Here is a 21988-nt window from a genome sequence, read left to right as displayed (position 1 = left end):
CCCACAGTTCCTTGCTCAGATCTCAAAGATGATGGTGGCACATGTAGTGATATAGTAAGATTCAGATGCAGTCCAGCACATCTGGAGCTGTCTGAAGTCCCTCAGAAAGATGGAGAATATTCATTTGCTTCTGATTCTGCTGGAGAAAAAGCTGAATGCAGTAGAGCCCCTTCAGCAGGTCCTGAGTGATGTGTCATTGCCTGGGCTAAGATGGAATGTGTCAGGCCCCCTGGATTGATTGCGAATATACTTGATTCCCTGGAGCAGATGGGAATATTTCTACACCTCCTTGAGTAAAAAAATGAATGTCTGCCAGGTTCTTGAGGTGATGATGGCAAACTTCCTAGAGTAAGCAAAACAGATTTAGAAGATCTGACATCCTCTTTCACTCTAGGCAAAGGGCCCATGGTAGTCTCTTTGTGTTTACATTGTCCCAATCCCAATATACCTGTTGAATCAGTCGAAGGTTCTGGATACCTTTGGATGGATGACACAGAACTTTGCACACGCAAATTTCCAATTGCAACTGTGCAATTTTTCTTTTACCCTTAAGAAGTTAGCAAATGTTCTACATTTACAGTGATAGATAGTGGATATCCCTGACCACCTGGTGCAGATAGGTAGTGTTCTGGATAACTTGGGAAATACAAAAACTTCTCCTGATTTTCCTGGCTAGAGAGAACATATTCATTAGTCTGTGGCTAACATGATGAGCATTGTAAGTTGAGCAGATGGAGAAAATGTGAGAGCCCTCTAGTAATTAGATGGATGTTTGAACGAATTTGGTAGAGAAGACAGAGTACCTAAAGGTTCTTGTTTGGGTGTGTACAGAGACCCTTAGGCAGATAGAGAAGTTCCCAGAACCCTTTGTGCAGATGAAAAAGATCCTAACCTTCCTTCTGCAGGTCAAAAATTCCCAGAAGTACTTGAACAGACTGGAAATGTCCTTGTTCCTGCTTATCACTTTCTTTGTAACCTAGAGTCTCCGGGCTACATGGGAAAATTTCTTCAACTCCCTGGGCAGCTATGGGATGTCCCTACATGGATTCTGAATTCAGGTAAGATTGTCCAGACACCTGAGTAGATGATGAGTGTAATGAAGAAATTTGTGCAGATACATTCAGCTCAAGAGTTGCTTATGGATATAGGGAAGTTGTGACAAGTGTCCGCAAAGATATGGAGGGGCTCGACTAGCTTGTGTTGGTGAGAAATGGCCATGGGGCTTTGGGACATGTTGCAATGTTTCTGTTGCCCTTAGCATACATGAAGACATTCCCCAAGAACCTGAGAATGAAGACAAATGTTTATGAGTACACTGGGCAGAATCTGATATTCCCAGAATCTCTTGGGACGATGATGACTGATCAAAAGACTGTTGAGTATATGGTGAAAGGCCTATAGAAGCCTCAACATATATGCTAAGTTTGGTAGATAGCAAATGTGCTAGATCCTTGGGACTACAAAATAAGACTCCTGAGATCATTGGTCATATTGTGAATGTCCTGTATGACTTGAAGGATGTGGCAAAAGGCCTGTAGTCCCTTGAACAGATGGTGAGTTTTCCTGAGATTCTACCATGTGTGTTGAGTTCCCTAGCTTCTTTTGGAAAGATGCCGAATGTTCTAAAAAACCCTGGGAAAGATGGCAAAGCACCCATAGTTTCTTGGACAGGTATCAAGTGTTCTAGAGTTGTTTTCTTACATCTCACAGTTATTGAATTGCCTGATATAGTTTGCTAGTTTGTGGAAGTTTCTGAGAACATCATAGAGAAGTTGAGGATTTCACTTTCACTTGGGAATATGACAATGTTGTTGAGATTTTTTGGTTTTTGGGGTTTGTGTGTGTGTGTGTGTGTGTGTGTGTGTGTGTGTGTTTGTTTGTTTGTTTTTATGTCCTGGTGGATGAAGAAGATCTTTTTTCAGATGGAAATTTTTCTGACTTCCTATTTTCAAATTTGGGAGTTAGCATAACCCCTGTAGGAGGCAAAGGATCTGTAGTTCCTTGGAAACATGGCAAGGTATACAGATATTCTACTATGTATGATGAGTGCCCTAGCTTCTTCTGGAAAGATGCTGAACGCTCTAATTTCCCTGTGGTATAACTAAAAAACCCTAAGTCCCCTGGACAGTACAGATTGTTCTAGAGGTCTTTGTTTACAACTGACAATTGTTAGATTTCCTGTTGTAGTGTGAGGAGATGATGGTGGTGCAGATGATGAAGGTTTCACATTCCCTTTGGAAGATAACAATGTTTCCTTAGTTCCCTGGGTAGAGGGAGAAGATATCATAGCCTCTGTTTCAGATGGTGGATGTCATCGGGTATCTTGCATAGATAGAGAAAATGTATAAGGCTTCTGAAAAGAACTGAAATTTTTCACAGGTCCTGGTTCAGATGGTGAAATTTTAGAGTCCTAGTTTCAGATTTGGGTAGTCCCATAGTCCTTCTAAGAGATAAAGAATGTTTCTCAGCCCCTTTATTAGATGGAAATATTTGAGCCATCCTATGAGCACCTTGAGTAGATCCTAAAGGCCCTGTTTTACGTCTTGATGGTTCTACAGTCCCCTGTGGTATATAGACTGTCTCAGAATGTCTTTTTCTTATTTGTATTTTGTCCCTTCCTTTTGGGATGATATAAAAGACTCTAGGGTCCCTTGTGCCAGTGATGACATTTGAAGAGTTCTTTGCAAATGGAAATACCTAGTGTAGATGGTGAAGAATGCAGAGTCTGTTTAGAAGGTGTGTAAGTGGGCAGTGGTCCTTGGATATTTACCAAAGTTTCTAAGGCCTGGGAAGAAAATGAGTAAATTTTCTGAGCATTTGGTGCAGTAAGTGAGTCTTTTCCACCATCCTAGGTAGATAGCAAAGAACCTTGATGCCCTTGGCATGATGATGATGATGATGATGATGATGATGATGATGATACCAAAGCCTCAGTAGCAATAGCAGGTAAGGAAATTGCTACAGGATCCTAGCCAGAGAGCATGTTTTTTGGAAAAACAGAGACATTTTTCAAATGTCCTGGAGATTTCTGAGGATATAAATATGTCCACATATCCACATCCACAGATGGCAAATGTCCTTTATAAACCTTAGAAGATGAGGAAGTTGCCATATCACCTGGTCAAGAAAGAGAATGAGAGTTCCCTGTTTAGATGTGGTGAGTTCTGGAGTCTGTTGTGCAGTTAAGGATATTCCCACACTCCCTTGAACAGAAGACAAAAGTGCTACACTTCATTCTGAGGATGAGGGTGTTCCCTGTTGCCATTGGGTGAGTGACATTACATTTAGGGGAGAATCTGAGTCATACTGAGATAAATCTAGAACTCCATGAATGTGGGGAAAATTTGATGGCATATCATGATATAATGGTGAAAGGCTCACAGGCTCTGAAGCCACCTGTTTGGGTCCAGGAGCTACAATGGCTGAAGGGGAAATTGGCAGGGATCCTGGTCTAAGTGGCAAAGTTCCTACCATCTCTTGGGCAGGTTGGCAGGTTCTGAGTTTACTTTGGAGAGATAACAATGGTAATAAATTCTCTTGAGTACTTGGTGAAGTAGCAGCTGTACTCTGGGTAGTTGTGGAACAATCCACAGGCCTTTGCAAGGACATCAAAATTCCTGAAAACTCATGAGTTGAGATTCCATGTCCTGAAACTCATTGTGCTGATGAGGAAAGATCCAGATCTCCTGGAAGGTGGAGTGAATGTCCTGAATAACTTTTTGAAGATGGAATATTTTTCTAAACACCTTGGCCAGATGACAAAGTTCTGTAGTTCCATGGGCACCCAGATATACTGGGAGAAATCCTGAAAAACCAAAACACCTTTGCATAGGTGACAAAGTTTCTAGATGCCCATGGTTAAATAATGATGGTCTCACATATCCTAGAGCAGATGGTAAATATCCTACAACAATAATGTTTTAGTCAGAAGCGTTTTTAGATACTTTAGAAGATATGAAAATTTTCTGGTGTGTTTGGGCTAAAGACAAGTTCTAGATGATTTTTTTAGATGTGGACTTTCCCTCAGGCCCTTGATTTCACAAAGGAGATTGTGTAGTCCTGAAGTCTGATTTGCAAAAGGACAAATTACCTTAAGCATGGTCAAAATGTTCTGCATCATTTGAGAAAGATGAAGAAATTTCCTGGGCCAGATAGTAAACACATAAGAGCCTTTTGGTTAGATAATCTTGAGCCTTTTTGGGGAAATATGGATTGTCCAACATGCCCTTTGGTAGACTGAAGATGTGAGACTCACCTGAGGAGAAATTGTAGCTTTTGATGTTTCTTTGGCATCAGGGGATGTTTCAAGTCTCCCCCCCCCCTTTTTTTTTTTTAGAAAATGTTCTGTAGTCTCCTTTGTTAGAAAGATCAAATCTTAACCTGTTTATTTTTTCTTCTTCTATAAACTGGATGACTGTATTATTTTGGTAGAGGGAAAATGTCTACTACTTCCTACCAGAGAAGGCATGGAAAAGAAACACTCTTGGGTAGATGGAGATAATTGTAAAGCACCTTGTTCAAATATCACAAATCCTATGACCTTCTGCACAGATGGGGAAGGTCTTAATATGTCTTTGGTAATTGTGCAAGTCTTAACCTTGGCTTTAAAATGAGGGGAAGGCCCTAGAGATACCTGTGTAGATATGGTTTCTTCTAGAGCATCATGGACAAGTGTAAAAGAAATTTCACTACCTCCCTGTCTACTAATGAACGTGGCATCTCCTTAGAGCATCATGGATAGGTGTATAAGGTATAAAATCCCCATGGGCAGGTAGTCGAATTTCTTGACCTCCTTGTGTACTAGTGGAAGTTCCAAGAAACTTTTCTTCAGATGGAAAAGTGGATAACAACTTCTGTATAGAATTTTCAGGTGTCATAGACAGCTTGATGGGCAAAACAGCTTCCATGGGGCCTTTTGAATATGAATTAGAACCCAGAGGATTTTTGGCATTTGAAAATTTCTAGAGACTTATGCTGGCATGAAGAAGGACCAACAGGCTTTTGTGTAGGGGGGTAAGAATCTATAGTATCTTGTTTAGTTGGGGAAGAAGGCTGATCCTCCTGAGGTGATAGGGAAGATCTAATAGTCTCCTATAAAGTTTGGGGCAGCTCAAATTTTCTGAATTTGGAGGGATGCTGAGGACCCTCTTCTTTAGAGTTCAGAGTGTTAACTGGTATGGTATCCACTCTAAGTCGCCCTTTGAAAGATTGAGAAGGTCTCAGACTGCCTGTGGAAGATGCTGATGGTTCTAGTTCACTTCCTGTATGTGCAGAAGCGAAAGGCCTTTTGGAAGACTCAGGAATTTCTACCACGTCTTGAGTATGTATGGAACTCACATGATCCTATTCTTGGAATGGCAAATATCCGTGAGCTCCTGGTGTAGGTGTGGACATTTTTCTCTTTCCTTGAGCATTTATTAGAGGTGTGAGGCTCACTTGGGACATTGTGATTGCATGTATTTCCCTTTGGACTGAAATAGATGATGTGAGCACATTTCTTATTGGTAGAGGACTTTGAAAGGTCTCTTGGTTTCATGGAGAATGACTGAAATTCCCTTGGTCAGGAGGGTCAGGTCTCAAAATAACTCTAGTAGGAACAGATTGCATAGGACACTTTGGGGGAAAAGAGAAACATCTTTGGATGTCTTTCTGAGAAGTCTTTGCTCTCTGCCCTGTTTTGGCAGCTGGCAAACATTTTCAACTCTGCTAGGGAAAGGATGTGGGACATGATACTTTTGGGACAAATCACTGACATTACCCTTGGGGGAAAAGGTTTAGAGCCCCCTTTATGTGACTTACACTCCTGTTGTAGGTCCTCTTGACCAGAGGGTTCTTCTCCAAAATGATTTGGAAGAAAATTGGAAAGAAGAGAGTCATGTAGTGTAATGGATAACCTTTTGGAAAGCCTTCTGGAAGAGCAGGCATTATGATTTTACTGTCAGCACAAGTGAGTAGTCTTTGAGATGCCTGTGCAGATGTTCAATGTCCCATAGAGTATTGGAAAAATTTGGATAGTTCCATTACCTCTTGGCTGGATAAGGAAAGACCCTGAGCATTTTGGGGAGAATTAGGAGATCCCAGATATCCTTGGCTAGATCGGGAAGGGTGTAAGGAACCTTGAATGTTTGGAGAAATTTCCTGTCCATGTTGGCCAGCAGAAGAGTAGGCAGAAGATGCCCCAGGCACTGTGTGATCTTCTTTGAACTTTTTAATGGCATCTCCAGTACCGTGTTTGGAAGATATTACAGGCATTCAGGCATCCAACTGGTGAAAATCCATAGGTTCTTCACCCAGTGGACATAGGCTGGCTTCTTTTCACCTGTCTATGCATGGGCACAGCAGATGAGGCCACTCATTTTCTAGTGGAAGGCTGTAAAACAGATTGTCTGGTATCCCTGGTTAGAGGATTACTCGTGAACTCAGGAAACCTCAGAGGAAGTGTAACTGTCCATTTTATGTTCTCTTTTAGATCCTTCAGAGGGTCCAGGGTCCTGTTATTGGATGAATGCTTTATAAGAGCTTTGGGTTTCTGTAACTTTTCTGTAACATGAGATCAGGTTTTTTTTTTTTTTTTTTTTTTTTGAATCTCTCGTCTTCATAGGGTTTTGGTCACCTGAACTTGTGCCGATTCTGTATATGGAGCCCTGGAGTCACAAAATCCCTCGAGTCTCTGCTGGCCAACTGCTTCCCCTGTTAGTTTAAGGTGTAAAATCCAGTTGGGGGACAGTGAAGGGAGTCCAAGGCTATGGAGGCTGTGAAATCAGTTGCGGTAGGGTATCACTATTCTTTGGACTACACTTAAGGGTGTTCCAGGCACTGGAGGATGTGAAACCTGTGGTATGTGGTCATAGTGTCAAGTCTGGGCTGAGGCTCACTGCTATTTCTCCACATGTCTTGCTATTTGATCATTAAGGAAATTGTTCAAGAAACATTAAATAGATGACTGCCCCTTAAAGGGACAGTGAATGTACTTGGCAAAAGTGACTTGTAACAAGAAACGCTTATGCAGCATCCCTCCTGAGAATTGTGGACATATAAGAAGGCACATCACAAAGAATATAAGTTACAGTGGCCTCAGAAATCAAGTAAAGTTTGAGAAAGGCTGTCCTCAAGCCTTCTCAGGCCATTCCCGAGCCTAGATGATTGCTGTTCTCTTGCCTGCACAGGCCAATCTGGAGCGTGCAGTTTGGCTGTCCTCCTGTTTGCACTGGCCAGTCCTGAGCTACCTCATATTAGCAGGGCAATCATCCAAAATTTCTGAATGAGGAGGGACCCAGAGGACCCTCATCTTTAGGGTTCAGAGTGCTACCTGGTTTGGTGCCCACTCTAAGGGTTCATGACAAGGAATTGTTGAAGGCAAAGCATGGTTGGAAATTAAGGACATGGTGTTCTTAGGAGACTATGCTCTGAAGTCCATCTTAATCCAGGATAGATCCCTCTAACCTAAGGTCATCAGTGAGTGTTGCAGTGATGTTTGTTTCTGTCTCATAACTGAATGGGAAAGGCTTATCCATACCCTTGCTCCTCACAGGCTATGGGGCTAAACAAACACTGGCATATTTGCTAGGGAAAGAACAGGTGTTAATATTTGAATAGAACATAGAATGCATGGAATAGATATCACAGATATTATTTCGAATTTTAAATCTACCTCTCCTAGATAAATCTGTGATAACTGGATGCTGAAAGACATCTCTAAATTACTAAATAATACTTACTGCAATATCATTATTGTGCAATTAATATGCTATTGTTCAGAGAATAAGGGCAGAACTTTAGTAATCTCTTTATAGTACAAATGAAAGTTTTATTTCAAATACTTATATCTGTGTTTGACTAGATTCAGAACACAGACAAAGTTGGAATCCTGAAAATAGCACTTGTGGCCTTAAACAATTGCTTTGTCTGTCACAGTTAGTGAGTTAGTTTCCTATTACTTTTTCATATATGGATTGCTTGTTGAAGGTCATATAATTCTCCTGAAGGACAACAGGCAAATGGCTCACATCAGTGGCAACACATGGACCATTCAGTTTGAGTCCAATGATGCAGCCGGTATATAGTTGCACAGAATGATTTATTAAACCCTTAGTTAAACTGATTCTTTGAGAGGTCATGTTTTATAGAAATTGATACACTAAGAAAGTGTAAAATTGAGGCTATAAGTGAAGATCCTTCTTTACTGACACAGAAACTTTGTTTGCCTGTTGCATACCTTGCCAGTTTTCTAAGAGCAGTTTTTGATCTTGCTGGATGAAAGGTGTTTATTTGGCTCCTCTCTTTGATTTTTCTGAAGGATTTCGGTTTCCCTTTGGCTACACAGCAATAAAGTCTTGCATCATTCAGAAACACAGGGGCACTTTCTAATATCTAATTATTTCCTTGTGTCATTGCCTCAATGCTATGCCATAAGTTCTTTCTTCTTGGAATTCCTGAATGCTTTAGCACCCCTTTTCTTTGTTTAACTCTAATTTATCTCAGTAGTTTATATTTAAAAGCCATTTACTGTCAGAATATCCACTCATTTCCTACAATAGGGGGTAACTTGTATTCTGGATAATTCTGTATTCACTGTGCTTTTCTGAATTTCCAGTTGGTCTTTTTACATCTTTGAAAACATTAAATTTAAGTACCAGAATAATCCTGCTAGGCATGAAGAACTTGCTGCATGGTAAAATGGGTAGGAAATTATAAGTATCAATTCAGATAATATATACCTTTTGAGAATTAGCTTCACATTTCTAATGTCCGAACAAAATAGCTTTCTTAATTTAAGTTACAGTTGCTATGTTTCACTCAGATAATCTATAAAGGCAAAATGAGTAATGGTTTATAAATGAAGAAATGTCTGCATTAAGCATGATAATATTGAAAAGAAATTACAATTTTTCACTTTGAAATTAAATCTCTGAAGATGATAACTTAACTTGTGTTTGGAAAAGATTTCTGTGAATTTTTAAAAATATCATTATTAATATCAGCAGTATAAAGTTGTTCAAACAAAATGACTTTTATTCATTGTAAATTTAATAACGAAAATAACTGAATAGTAGGTTTGTAGCATTTGACACAGTAATTAATATTCTTTAATAAAGCTTTTAAATTCTGTTCATTTTCTTTGTCAGAGTACAAAGCAATAAGATTCCTTAGAGCATTTTCACAAATATGCTTTTATTGGTTTAACTTATTGCAATGTGTAATAGAAAAATCCACTGTTGTCTTGGTGATTTCCAAATTTATTCTGTCTGTCTCTGTCTCCATCTCTGTCCAAGTCTCCATGTCCCTCTCTCTCTCTCTCTCTCTCTCTCTCTCTCTCCCTCTGTGTGTGTATGTGTGTGTGTGAGTGTTTGTGTGTGTGTAGAATGGCTGAGACAGAATGGGGGTGGATCTCAATGGCATGTATGTATAATGTTTTTTCATGTATGAAGCTGTACATATATATCATATGTACACACACACAAACACACACACATATATATATGTGTATATGTATGTGTGTATATGTGTATAATGTGTATATATGTATATGTATTGATGTATATGTGTATGTATATACATATACACAAACACATACACATACACATACACATAAACACACACACACACACACACACACACACACACATATATATATATATATGTATATATATATATATATATATATATATATATATATATATATATATGATGTAATTTTAGTAAAAGGAAAAGTAGCTTGCCACAGACAAACCTCACTTAGGTCCTCGATCCATTGGCATAACTTGGGTTCTGGGTACCGGTAGGCAAGGATTAGCCAAGAAGAGGGGCTGAGAAACTGACACGACCAAACAGAGGGTTGATCTGAATGTAATTTGTCTCAAAGCGAGCACTAGTCTTATAAGTGACTTTTACACAAAATAGAGGAATGCCTACAAAGGACTGGGAGGGACCAATTGGGATAGAATTCAATGTTAACAACTGTGATTACAAGCAGCCCCCCTCCAAGGTTTGCTTAATCTTAGAAGCAATAGGCAAGAGTCTCATGCCCTTACAATGGTTCCTCTTCTAGTCTATCATATAGTACCCCTCCACCCTAGGCCATTGTAAATTCCTGTGCATGGTTGAAACTCAACTATCTATAGTTCTAAGTATCTATTCTGCTTGATCCTTATAACATAACATTCCTTATTTCGAGATAATGGTAAATTCTTGCATATGGTAGTTTGTCCTGAGATTTCTAACTCTATGTAGCAGTTAGTAATGCCTGATTTCTTTCACTGTCTCTCTTACAATACTAGAGGTTAATCTGAATGTACCCAAATAGGCAGCATCCTTACTGAATTCAAAGACCATGGTTTGCTCAAGGACTGCCTAGGAGAGGAATTTATATGTGTGGAATCTAACTTAGCAATATGTCAAAACCAATCCTTAGAGGCACTTACAATAAATCAATATTAAGAGAAAGCACACAGATCCATTTACCGACTAAAGCAAGGGCACTGGAGCATTCATTATACATGTTGCCATGAATACAGGAGACTAAATTTCCATGAATTTTTCGCCTCAGGACCATGTCTAGGCTTTTTGGCCTGTCAGGTGGGTCACTACTCGTGTGTTTGTAGCAGTTGCTGAAATCAAGGCATGGAGGAAAATGGATGGAAGGAGAGTGTTTTGTTAGGTGAGTTAACATAGATTTGGAATGAGGGTATTAACATAGGTTTGCTCTCATACGGGTTTGAGATCATTTTTATATATTTTCATGCATGTGTGTGGTTGAGTGATATTATTATCTAGGAGAAAGATAGAAAACAAAGTAGAATACATATCATAAAAAATATAAAATGGTGTATAGCAATTGCTGTATTATTGCCGTGATAAACCATTATTACCAAGACAACTAGTAGAAGGAAAGCTTTTTTTGTCTTATCATTCCAGAGAGATAAGATTTCGTCATGATGCCACAACTCAGCCCTGAGGCAGAGCTGGGGCTCCAGAACTCCTCCCACATACAAAGATACCTTGACTACCAGATCTGTCATAGCCAAGCTCACAGATGAGATACCCCTTGCAGCAATACCTGGACTACCTGGGACCTCCAGGGTCCCTGTGCAGGCAAAACCTATTTGTCTTGCCCTGCTACAGACACATCTTCTTTTTGGCCCACTTCTTGGCCTGTGCCAGAGCCACTTTTCCAGATACCATCCCACAACCCTAGACAGCCTGATTCCTGGTAGCTGAATCCCAACCAGTACACAAGCTCATACAAGGAACAGGATCCAGTCAGAAACAATAAGCCAAGTTAAAATCTGAGATAAACAGATATCAAGAGGCAAGTGAAAAATTGGAAAAGACCCAAAAAAACACTGAAAGCTTTAAAAAATCAACAAAACCCTAAAAAAAGAAAACTATATACATTTAAATTCTAAAACTAAGAACATAAAACACTAACAAAATATCCCAAAATTAAAAAAAATACAAACAAACACATTTCTAGAACTCTAAAAAGAGCCCCCCCCCAAAAAACTAAAACCTTTAACAAACCCATAAGCCAAAAAGAAACAAACAACAGCAACAAAACAAAACAGATAGAAGGTTTAAAAAAAATCCTAAAATTCTTTAAAAGCCCTAAAAAATCCTAATAACCCAAAATACCTTAAAATCCATATGAATTGAAGAAACATCCAACCCCCCAAAAAATAAACCCCAAAAAACCCTAAAACCCCCCAAAATCCAAAATTATTTTAAAAATCATAAAAAACTAAAACCCTACATAAAGTCCCTAAGTCATTCAATCCCCCCTAAAATTGTAAAAACTCTAAAATACTTATAACACCATAAAGATACCTAAAACCTTAAAAATAGGAAACCCTCAAAAACCTTAGCATCTTTAAACAAACCCTAAAAAAGCCCTAAAAAGCTTTCTAAAATAACCTAAAGTGCTTTATATTTAGTATATTTTATCTATCTACCTATCTACCTCTCTACCTCTCAGCCTATCTTATCTATCTCATCTATCTCTTCTATCTCATCTATCTATCCATCTATCTATCTATCTATCTATCTATCTATCTATCTATCTATCTATCTATCTATCTATCATCTATCCATCCATCCATCCATCCATCCATCCATCCATCCATCCACCCATCCATCCATCTATCCATCCATCCATCCATCCATCCACCGATCTATCTGAGAGTATCTTGCATGGATGACAAAGATGCTATGATCTCTTTGGTGACAGGTGTTATATCTGAATGGTTTTGCATACATGGCCATGTTTATAATTTGTCCTCGGCAAAAAGTCCAAGATCTTTAGGATCAGATGGTGAATAACCTAAAGCCTCTTTTTCCAAACAGGGTTTTTAGGTCTCTTGTGATAAAAAGGAAGTGTCTGAAGGTCATTGTGCAGGTGTTGATAGTCCTACTATACCATGGGCATACAGAGAAAGTCTCTGAGGAAAAAAATCCAGGTTGTATCACTCAAATCCAATTGGACAGATAAAGGAAACCCTAGACTCACTATGGTAGATAGTGAAATTTCCAAAGCTCCTGGTGAAACATTCGCTATTCCTGGCTTGCTTTTTGTACATGACAAGCTTCCAGATTTTCCTGTAGAAGACAGGCATGGGCCTACAACTTCTAGAATAGATAAAGAAGGTTCTGATTCACTTGAGCAGATGAGGGCATTGTCAAAGATTCTAGGGCAGATGATACAGGTCATAGTGTTCCCTGTCCAGATAAAGAAATTACCATGACTCCTTTGGAAAAATGAGTAGATCCTGAAGCATCTGAAGCATATGGATCTGTTTGTTGGACCATTTGTGGAGTAATCAAATAATAATTTGGTCTGTAGCATGAAGTTTAAGACCCCTCTGTAGGTTTAGAGTGATTATGTGTAAATGAATGGATTCAAAATGCTTAAGGAAAAAAGTGAGGAACTAAGATGGACAGAAATTGCAAGTTACACTGGTGAGTCACTGCATATCACATGTCCTGGGGTAGCTGTTGAAAATGATTGTCCACCTGATGCAAATGATGAATATCCTAGAGTCCCCTGGGGAGATGGCAAAGGTTCTATAGAGCCTTATGCAGTTCCTGAAATACTCACAGGTCCTTGGATAGATCTAAAAGTCCTTGCTTTATTTGGAGCAGGGTCAGTATATCCCTGACACAGCTGGGAAGTTGGTGAGTCTTCTATTGTATAGTATGTAGATGTGGACTGAATTCCTATACCTTGTTTATGCAAAGAAGGATTTAAAAGCCTTTGGAACATGTAGAATCTTGGGTAGACCTTTGTGGACATGTGGAGAGACATAAGGTCTCCTGTGCAGAGAGGCAGGGACTCACACCTCCAAGAGGAGAATCTGAAGATGCTGGAGTCCCTTGTTCTGAGGAGGAAAGACCTAGAGAATTAGAAGAACATTCATATCATTGGTATGTATTCATCACTGCCTATGATGAGATAGAAAGTTTCAGAGGCCCCTGGGTAAATTTCAGAGGTGCTAGATACCCTTAGCCAAATGGGAAAGTCTCTGCACATCCTTGGGTAGAATATGAATGTCTAAAAGTTTTTGGAGGTGATGGTGGCAAAGTTCATAGAGTCACTGAAGTTGAATGAGAAGGTTCTATATCCTCTATCACTCCAGGCAAATGCCCTAAACTACTCTGTGAGTCTTTTTTTGTGTGTGTGTGTGTGTGTCAATATCCATGTAAAACCTGTTGAAGTTTCCAGATTTATATGGTTGAAGAAAAAATATCTTTGTATGTGCAAAGTTCCCTTTTCTGTCCTGAAAATTTTCTTGGGCTTTTGAAAGGATGGAAAAGCTTCTAAAACCACATAGGTACAATATGCTCCTGAACACCTAGTAGAGGTGTGAAATGTCCTCCATATGATGGTGAAGGACAAATGGATACTTGACATTTCTGACTAGGTAGGGAAATTCCAGTGTTTTTTGGGAAAGCTGGGAATCTTTATGCAAAATGTTAGTAAGTTGGAAAAAATCCCATATCTGTTTGCAAAGAAGTTGGAGCATTCAAACTATTTTGAGCAGATAAAACATTTTGTGCAGTCCCTTGTTTAGATGTGGACAGTTTTAGAGACATTTGGGTAGAACAGAAATGTCCAAAGGCCTCTTGGGAAGATGAAGAACTTAGAGTTCCCTGTGAAGCTAAAGAAACTCACAGAGGCCTCTGATCAGATGACACAGATTCTGGTAGCACCTGAGTATATTTGGTAGACCCCAAAGGTCCTGGAGTGGGAGGCAAAGTTCTCACAGTCTGCACAGTGTGCCCAGACAAAGAACTTTGCACAGGCAAATTTCCAATTGCAACTGTTCAGATATGTACTTCCCTACTATGGCTTGTGCAGATAAAGAATGCCCCTCTGTGGCCTGAGCAGATGTGGAATACCCTATAGTACTTTCTTTAGATTTAGTCACTTTCAGACACCTTTCTTCTGATAGACAAGAATCCCACAGTTCCTTACTCAGATCTCAAAGATGATGGTGTCATCTGTAGCTATGTAGTAAGATTCAGATGCAGTCCAGCACATCTGTAAGTGTCTGAAGTCTCTCGGAAAGATGGAGCATATTCAATTGTTTCTGATATAGCTGGGCAAGGAGCTGAATGCAGTAGAGCCCTGTCAGTAGTCCTTGAGTGATGTGTCATTGCCTGGGCTGAGATGGAAAGTGCCAGAGGCCCCAGGGCTGATTGCAAATGTCCTAGAATTTCTGGACCAGAGGAAATATTTCTGCACCACCTTTAGGAAAAGATGAATGTCTACCAGGTTCTTGAGGTGATGGTGGCAAAGTTCATAGAATTGGCAAAGCAAATGGAGAAGTTTCTATATCCTTCATTACTTGAGGCAATGGGCCCACAGTAGTCTCTGTGTCTTTACATTGTCCCATTCCCAATATCCTTGTGGATTCTGCCAAAGGTTCTACATACCTTTGGATGGATGACAAAGAAATTTGCATAGTCAAAGTTCTCTTTGCAGCTGTGGGACATTCCTTAGACTTTAGAGAGGTCAGAAAATATCCTTGAAACTCTGGACTAGAAAGAGGGTGATCCTGAGTACCTAGTACAGATGATGAGTATGTTACATCCCGTGATGAATGATGAAATGGATTTTTGAGATTTCTGGCGAGGTAGGAACAGACCAATGAACCTTGAAAAAGCTGGGGATTTTTGTCCAAAATGTTAGAAAGAGGAGAAAATCTCATAGCTTCCTGGCAATATGTTGGATGATGCACAGTCTTTGGAGAAGATGTCACAGTTTCTACAGACCCTAATTTTGATATGGACTGTTTTAGAGACCCTTGCTCAGAAAGGGATATTCCAAAAGCCTCTATGGAAGACGAAGAGCCTAGAGTTCCCGTTGAAGTTAAATAAATTCCCAGAGGCCTCTGATCAGATGACAATGACTCTGAGACTACAAGAGTCACTTGTGTAGACCCCAAAGGTCCTGTAGTGGTAGCCAAAGTTTCCAAGTCTGCTTTGCAGACATGGACTTTCATACTGTGGCTTGTGCAGATAAAGAATGCCCCATAGTATCCTGAGCATAAGCATACAACCCTATAGATGTTTCTTTAAATTTAGTCCCTTGTTCAGATAAGCAAGTTTCCACAATTCCTTGTTCAAATCTTGAAGATGATTGTGTTACCGGTAGTGATGTAGTAAGATCCAGATGCAATCCAGATCTTTTGGAACTTTCTGAAGTCCCTTGGGTAAATGGAGAATATTCATTTCTTTCTGAAACTGCTGGGGAAGAAGCTGAATGCAGTACAACCCCATTGGCAGATCCTGAGTTATGTGTCATTGTCTGGGCTGAGATATATAGTGTCAAAGGCCCCTGGATTGATTGCAAAGGTACTAGATTCCCTAGACCAGTTGAGAGCATTTCTATACCTCCTTTAGGAAAAGATGAATGTCTCACAGGTTCTCGAGGTGATGGTGACTAATTTCCTACAGTAGGGAAAGCAGATTTAGAAGATCTGGCATCCTTCTTCACTTGAGGCAAAGGGTCCAAAAAAGTCTCTGCGTGTTTACGTTGTCTTAATTCCAATATACCTATGGAATCTGACAAAGGTAATGGATTCCTTTGAATGGATGACAAAGAACTTTGAAAATGCAAAGTTTCCATTGCAATTGTTAAGTTTTTCTTGTGCCCTTGAGAAGTAAGCAAAAGTATTACAGCTACTCGAGTAGGTATTATATGCCCCTGACCATCTGGTGCAGATAGGTAGTGTTCTGGATAACCTGGCAAATATAAAAATTTCTTCTGATTTTTCTGGCTAGAAAGGAGAGGTTCATTAGTGTGGGGAACATGATGAACATTGTATGTTGAGCACATGGAAAAAATTTGAGAGCCCTCTAGTGTGTAGATTGATATTTGAAAGACTTTGTTAGAGATGCAGAGTACCTACAGGTTCTTGTTTGGGTGTGAACAGAGACTCTTGGACAGATAGGGAAGTTCCCAGAACCCTTTGTACAGATGGTCATGATCCTACCATTCCCTCTGCAGGTAAGGAAATTCCCAGAAGTACTTGGTAAGATGGAAAAATTCCTATTTCCTGCTTGTCACTTTCTTTATAACCTGGGCTGGACAACAAAAGTTGTTGAACTCCCTGGGCAGCTATGGGCTGTCCCAAAGTAGATTCTTGATTGAGGTAAGCTTGTCCATTCACCTGAGTAGATGGTGAGAACAATGGAGAGATTTATGCTACAAGAGTTGCTTGTGAATACAAGTTGTCACAGTTTCTTTTCATAGATGGTGGAGGGGATTGACATGCTTGTATTGGTGAGGAATGTCCAATAGGCTTTGGGACTTGTAGCAATGTTCCTGTCATCCATAGGACACATGAATACATTCCCAAAGAACCTGAGACGAAAGAAAAATGTTAATGAATACACTTGGCACACTCTGATGTTCCCAGAATCTTTTGGGAAGATGATGACTGCTGGATAGACTGTTGAGCATATAGTGAAAGGCCTAGACATGCCTCAACAGATATGAAAATTTGGTAGACTTCAAAGGTGCTAGATCCCTTGGGACTTCTAAAGAATTCTCCTGAGATCATTGGTCAGGTTGTGAATATCCTGTATGACTTGAGGGATGTGGCAAAGGGACTGTAGTACTTTGGAATATTGGTGAGGTATCCTGAGATTCTACCATGTTGACTAGTTCCCTCGCTTCTGTTGGAAAGATTCTGAATGTTCTAGAAACCCCGGGAATCATCAGCAAAATATCCAAAGTTTCCTGGACAGGTATAGAATATTCTGGAACTGCTTGTTTACATCTCACAGTTGTTGGAGTACCTGATGTAATTAGTGGAAATTTCTGAGCACATGGTACAGAAGACAAAGGTTTCACAGTCACTTGGGAAGATAACAATGTTTTTTTTTTTTTGTTGTTGTTTGTTTGTTTTGTTTTGTTTTTGTTTTTTGTTTGTTTGTTTTTCTTTCTTTTTTTTTTTTTTTTTTTTAGTTTTCCTGGTGGATGAAGAATTTTTTTCAGATGGAGATGTTTCTGACTTCCTAGGTTCAGATTTGGGAGGTCACATAACCTCTGTAGAAGGCAGAGGATTTGTAGTCCCATGGAAAGATGGCAAGGTATCTAGAGATTCTACCATGTGTGACAAGTACCATAGCTTCTTTTGGAAAGGTGCTGAATGCTCTTAGAATTCCTGAGATAGAAGTAAAAATCCCTCCTTCACCGGGACAGGAACAGAATCTTCTAGAGGCCCTTGGTTACATCTGACATTTGTTAAAGTTCCCGTCATTGTGCATGGAGGTTTCTGAGCATGTGTTGCAGTTGATGAAGGTTTCACATTCCCTTTGGAAGATAACAATGTTTTCTTAGTCCCCTGGTTAGATGGAGAAGATGTAAGAACCTCTGTATCAAATGGTAGATGTCACAGGGTATCTTACAAAAATAGAGAACGTGTAGAAGACTTCCCAAAAAAAAAAAAAAAAAAAAAAAAAACTGAAAATTTTCTCAGGTCCTGGTTCAGATGGTGAATTTTTTAGGGCCTAGTTTCAGATTTGGGTAGTCCCATAGCCCCTCTAAGAGACAAAGAATTTTTCTCAGTTCCTTGAGAAAATGGAAATATTTGAGCCTTCCCATGAGCATGTTGAGTAGATCCTAAAGCCCTTGTATTACTTTGTGATGGTTCTACAGTCCCCCGTAGTGATATAGACTGTCACAGAATGTCTTATTCTGATTTGTATTTTGTACCTTTCCTTGTGGGATGATATAAAGACTCTAGTGTTCCTTGTGCCAGTGATGACATTTCAACATTTCTTTGCAAATGGAAATACCCTAGTGTAGATATTGAAGAATGCAGAGTCTGTTTATAAGGTATGTAAGTGGGCAACATGCTCTTGGGTAGACAAGAAAGTTTCCACAGTCCCTTGGTCATTTGTTGAACATTTCAAGGTATTTTGGATAGAGATGTTGTGGGACTCACCTGAGGAATAGTTGTAGCTTTTGATGTTTTTTTTTTTGTTGTTTTGTTTTTTTTCAGCAGGACATGATGCAAGTATGACCTTTTAACAGAATTTCTGAAGTGTCCTATTTCAGAAGGATCAACAATTAACCTGGTTTTTTTGTTTGTTTGTTTGTTTGTTTTTGTTTTTTTGTTGTTTTTTTTAATTCCTAGAAACTGGATGCCTGTGGATCACTTTGGTAGAGGGCAAATGTCTACTGCTTTCAACCAGACAAGACAAGGAAAATAAACACTCTAGGGTAGATGGAAATAATTGTAAAGCACCCTGTTCAGATATGATAGACATATGACCTTTTGCACAGATGGTGAAGGTCTAAATTTCCTTGTGTATATGTACAAGTCTTGACAATAGCTTCAGAATTAGGAGAAGGCCCTAGAGATACCTGCGTAGATGTGGCCTCTCTTAGAGCTTCATGGACATGTGTAAAAGGTCTAAGAGCCTCATGGGCATTTAGTGAAATTTTTAGACCTCCTTGTGTAACAGTGGAAGTTCCAAGAAAATTTTCTTCAGCTAGAGAATTGGATAACAACTTCTGTGTAGATATTTCAGGTGTCATAGACTACTTGATGGGCAAACAGGTTCCAAGGGCCCTTTGGAAGATGAAGTAAAATCCAGAGCTTTTTCAGGCATTTGGAATATATTATGGAGACTTATGCAGGCATGGAGAAGGACCAACAGCCCTTGTGCAGGTGGATAAGAATGTGTATTTGGAGAAGAGGGCTGATCCTCTTGAGAGATAGAGAAGTTCTAATAGTCTCCTGTGAAGTTTGGGGAGATCATATGAATTCTTGTGCACAGGTAGAATACATGGAATTCCCTTCTTTGGGCTGTACAGGATGCTACAGACTCTTGTGCGTACAAATCACATCCGATAGCACCATGTTCACATAGGATTGGATCCAGACCCTTCTTTACAGATGGAATCTGTCCTAGAACATCTTTTGAAGATGTATCATATCCATGAGCCATTTCTAAAGATGGGATTGTGGCTAGAACTCTCTTCTGTAGATTTATCCTGTCCTACAGTCCCTTTATGTGATAGAGTAGTATGCAGAGACTCCTGTACAGGTTTTCGAAATCCTAGAAACTTGCACATATATGGGGAATTCTTCACAGCCTCTAGTGTGCCCAGTGGCAGCTGAGAGGGTGATATCCTCTTAGTTGTGTATTCTACGACAAATATTGAAATTGTTTAGCTCACTGGAAGTGTTTTGGAATAATCTCTCAGGTGTTTGGGGCCTGCTGACAAATCAAGAGGGCTCTTTTGGCTGATAAGAGATATCTGAATAATTCTTGATCAGATCAGGACTTTCTGAAGACCCATTGTTTGGGCAGAGCATCTTTCAGTCTTCTACTAGAATGACAATGTTTGTGTCACATTTCATAGCAGGAGAATGATATAATCTTCCTTTCTGTGGTAGAGAAAACTTAAGAACTGTCTTTGAATCTGTTCCATAGAGGGGGATAATCTTCTTGGCCCCCTGACAGAATGAGAATTTATCATAACCCCTGGGGAAGTTGCCTATGGTTCTAGTTCACTTTGTGCAGAAGTAAAGTAGAGTCCCTTTGGAGGACTTAAGTGATTCTACCACATCTTGAGTATGTGTGGAACACTCAAGTGCAATTCCATGAATGGCAAAGTACTTGAGCTCCTTGTGGAATTTTTTTCTCTCTGCTTGGGCATGTATGAGCTGTGTGAGGCTCACTTAGGAAGTTGTGCATTTAATTCCCTTTTACTGTAAGAGATGACATGAGCCCATTTTATAATGATAAATGACTTTGAAATCCCTCTTGGTTTAATGGGGAAGTTTTGAAACCCCCTTGTTCAGCAGGGTCCGCTCTCAAACTCATTTTACTAAAAGCAGATTGCATATGGCACTTTGGGGGAGAAAGGGGACATCTTTGGCTGTCATTTTGAGAGGACTTAGCTCTCTGCCCCGCCTTGGCATCTGTCAAACATGTTGAATTCTCCTGGGAAGAGGAGGTGGGACTTGATGCATTAGGGACTAATAAGACATCACTGACATTACCGTTAGGCGAAGAAGGTTTGGAGCCCTCTTTGTCTGATGGGGCCTGTTGCTTGACAAGAGAGTTCTTCTCCAAAATGCTTTGGAGGAGAATTGGAAAGAATACAGTTATGTAGGGTAGGGAACAAACTTTTGAACTCCTTCTGGAAGAGGAGGCATTTATGAATTTCTTTTAAGCACAGGTGGGAAGTCTATGGGATGCCTGGGCAGATGTGCAATGTCCCATAGAGTCTTGGAAACTTTGCGTTAGTTCTCAAAACTTTTTGGTGCATAAGGAATTGCCCTGAGAATTTGAAGATCCCAGATCTCCTTGGTTAGATTGGGAAGGGTGTAGGGAACCTTGAATGTGTGGGGAAATTACCTGTCCATGTTGTCCAGCAGACGATGGCCCAGGCACTGTGTTATCTTCTTTGAATTTGTGACTGGTATCTCCAGCCCTGTGTTTGGAAGATGCTGCAGGCACTCTGGCACCCGACTGGTCAAAATCCCTAGGTTCTTCAAACCCAGTGGACATAGGCTGGCTTCTTTTCACCTATCTATGCATGGACACAGCAGATGAGGCCACTCATTTTCTGGTGGAAGGTGGTAAAACAGATTGTCTGGTACCCTGCTCAGTGGGTTACTCATGAACTCAGGAAACATCAGAGAAAGTGTAACTGATCATTTTTTTTTTGTTCTCTTTTAGCTCCTTCAGAGGGCCCAGGGTCGTGTAAATGGCTAAACGCTTTATAAGAGCTTTGGGTTTCTGTAGCTCGTCTGCAACATGAGCATCACATTGTTTTGAATGTGTGGTCTTCATAGGGCTTTAGGCACCTGAACTTGTGCCGTTTCTGTATAAGGAGCCCTGGAGGCACAAAGTCCTTCGGGTCTCTGCTGGTCAAATGCTTCCCCTGTTGGCTTAAGGTGTTAAATACAACTGGGGGTCAGTGAAGTGGGCCCCAGGCTATTCCCCGATTGGGGTAGGGTATCACCTTTCTTTGGGCGACACTGAAGGCAGTACCAGGCTCTAGAAGCAGGGAAACCTGTGGTCTGTGGTCATAGGGTCAAGTCTGTGCTGAGGCTCGCTGCCATCTCTCCACATGTCTTGCCATTTAATCATTAAGAAAATTGTTCAAGAAACATGAAATGGGCGACTGACCCTTAAAGGGGCAAGGAATGGACTTGCCAATGGTGACTTGCAGAAAGAAACAATGAAGCAGCATCCTTTAAGAGTGATGCTCTCTCCTGAAAATTTTGGACATATCGTAAGGCAAATCGCACAGAATATAAGTAACAGTGGCCTCAGGAATCAAGCAAATTTTGAGAACGGCTGTCCTCATGCCTTCTCGGGCCTGTCCCGAGCCTAGATAATGGCTACCCTCTTGCCTGCACAGGCCAATCTGGAACCTGTAGATTGGTTGTCCTTGTTCTTGCACTGGCCAATCCTAGGCTGCCTCACTTTGCAGTTCTGCTTCAGGTAGCACGGCAATCGT

This window comes from Mus musculus, chromosome Y, assembly GCF_000001635.26.
Source record: "Mus musculus strain C57BL/6J chromosome Y, GRCm38.p6 C57BL/6J".
In the NCBI taxonomy this organism is placed as follows: Eukaryota; Metazoa; Chordata; class Mammalia; order Rodentia; family Muridae; genus Mus; species Mus musculus.
Note: the sequence above shows the minus strand (reverse complement) of the source record.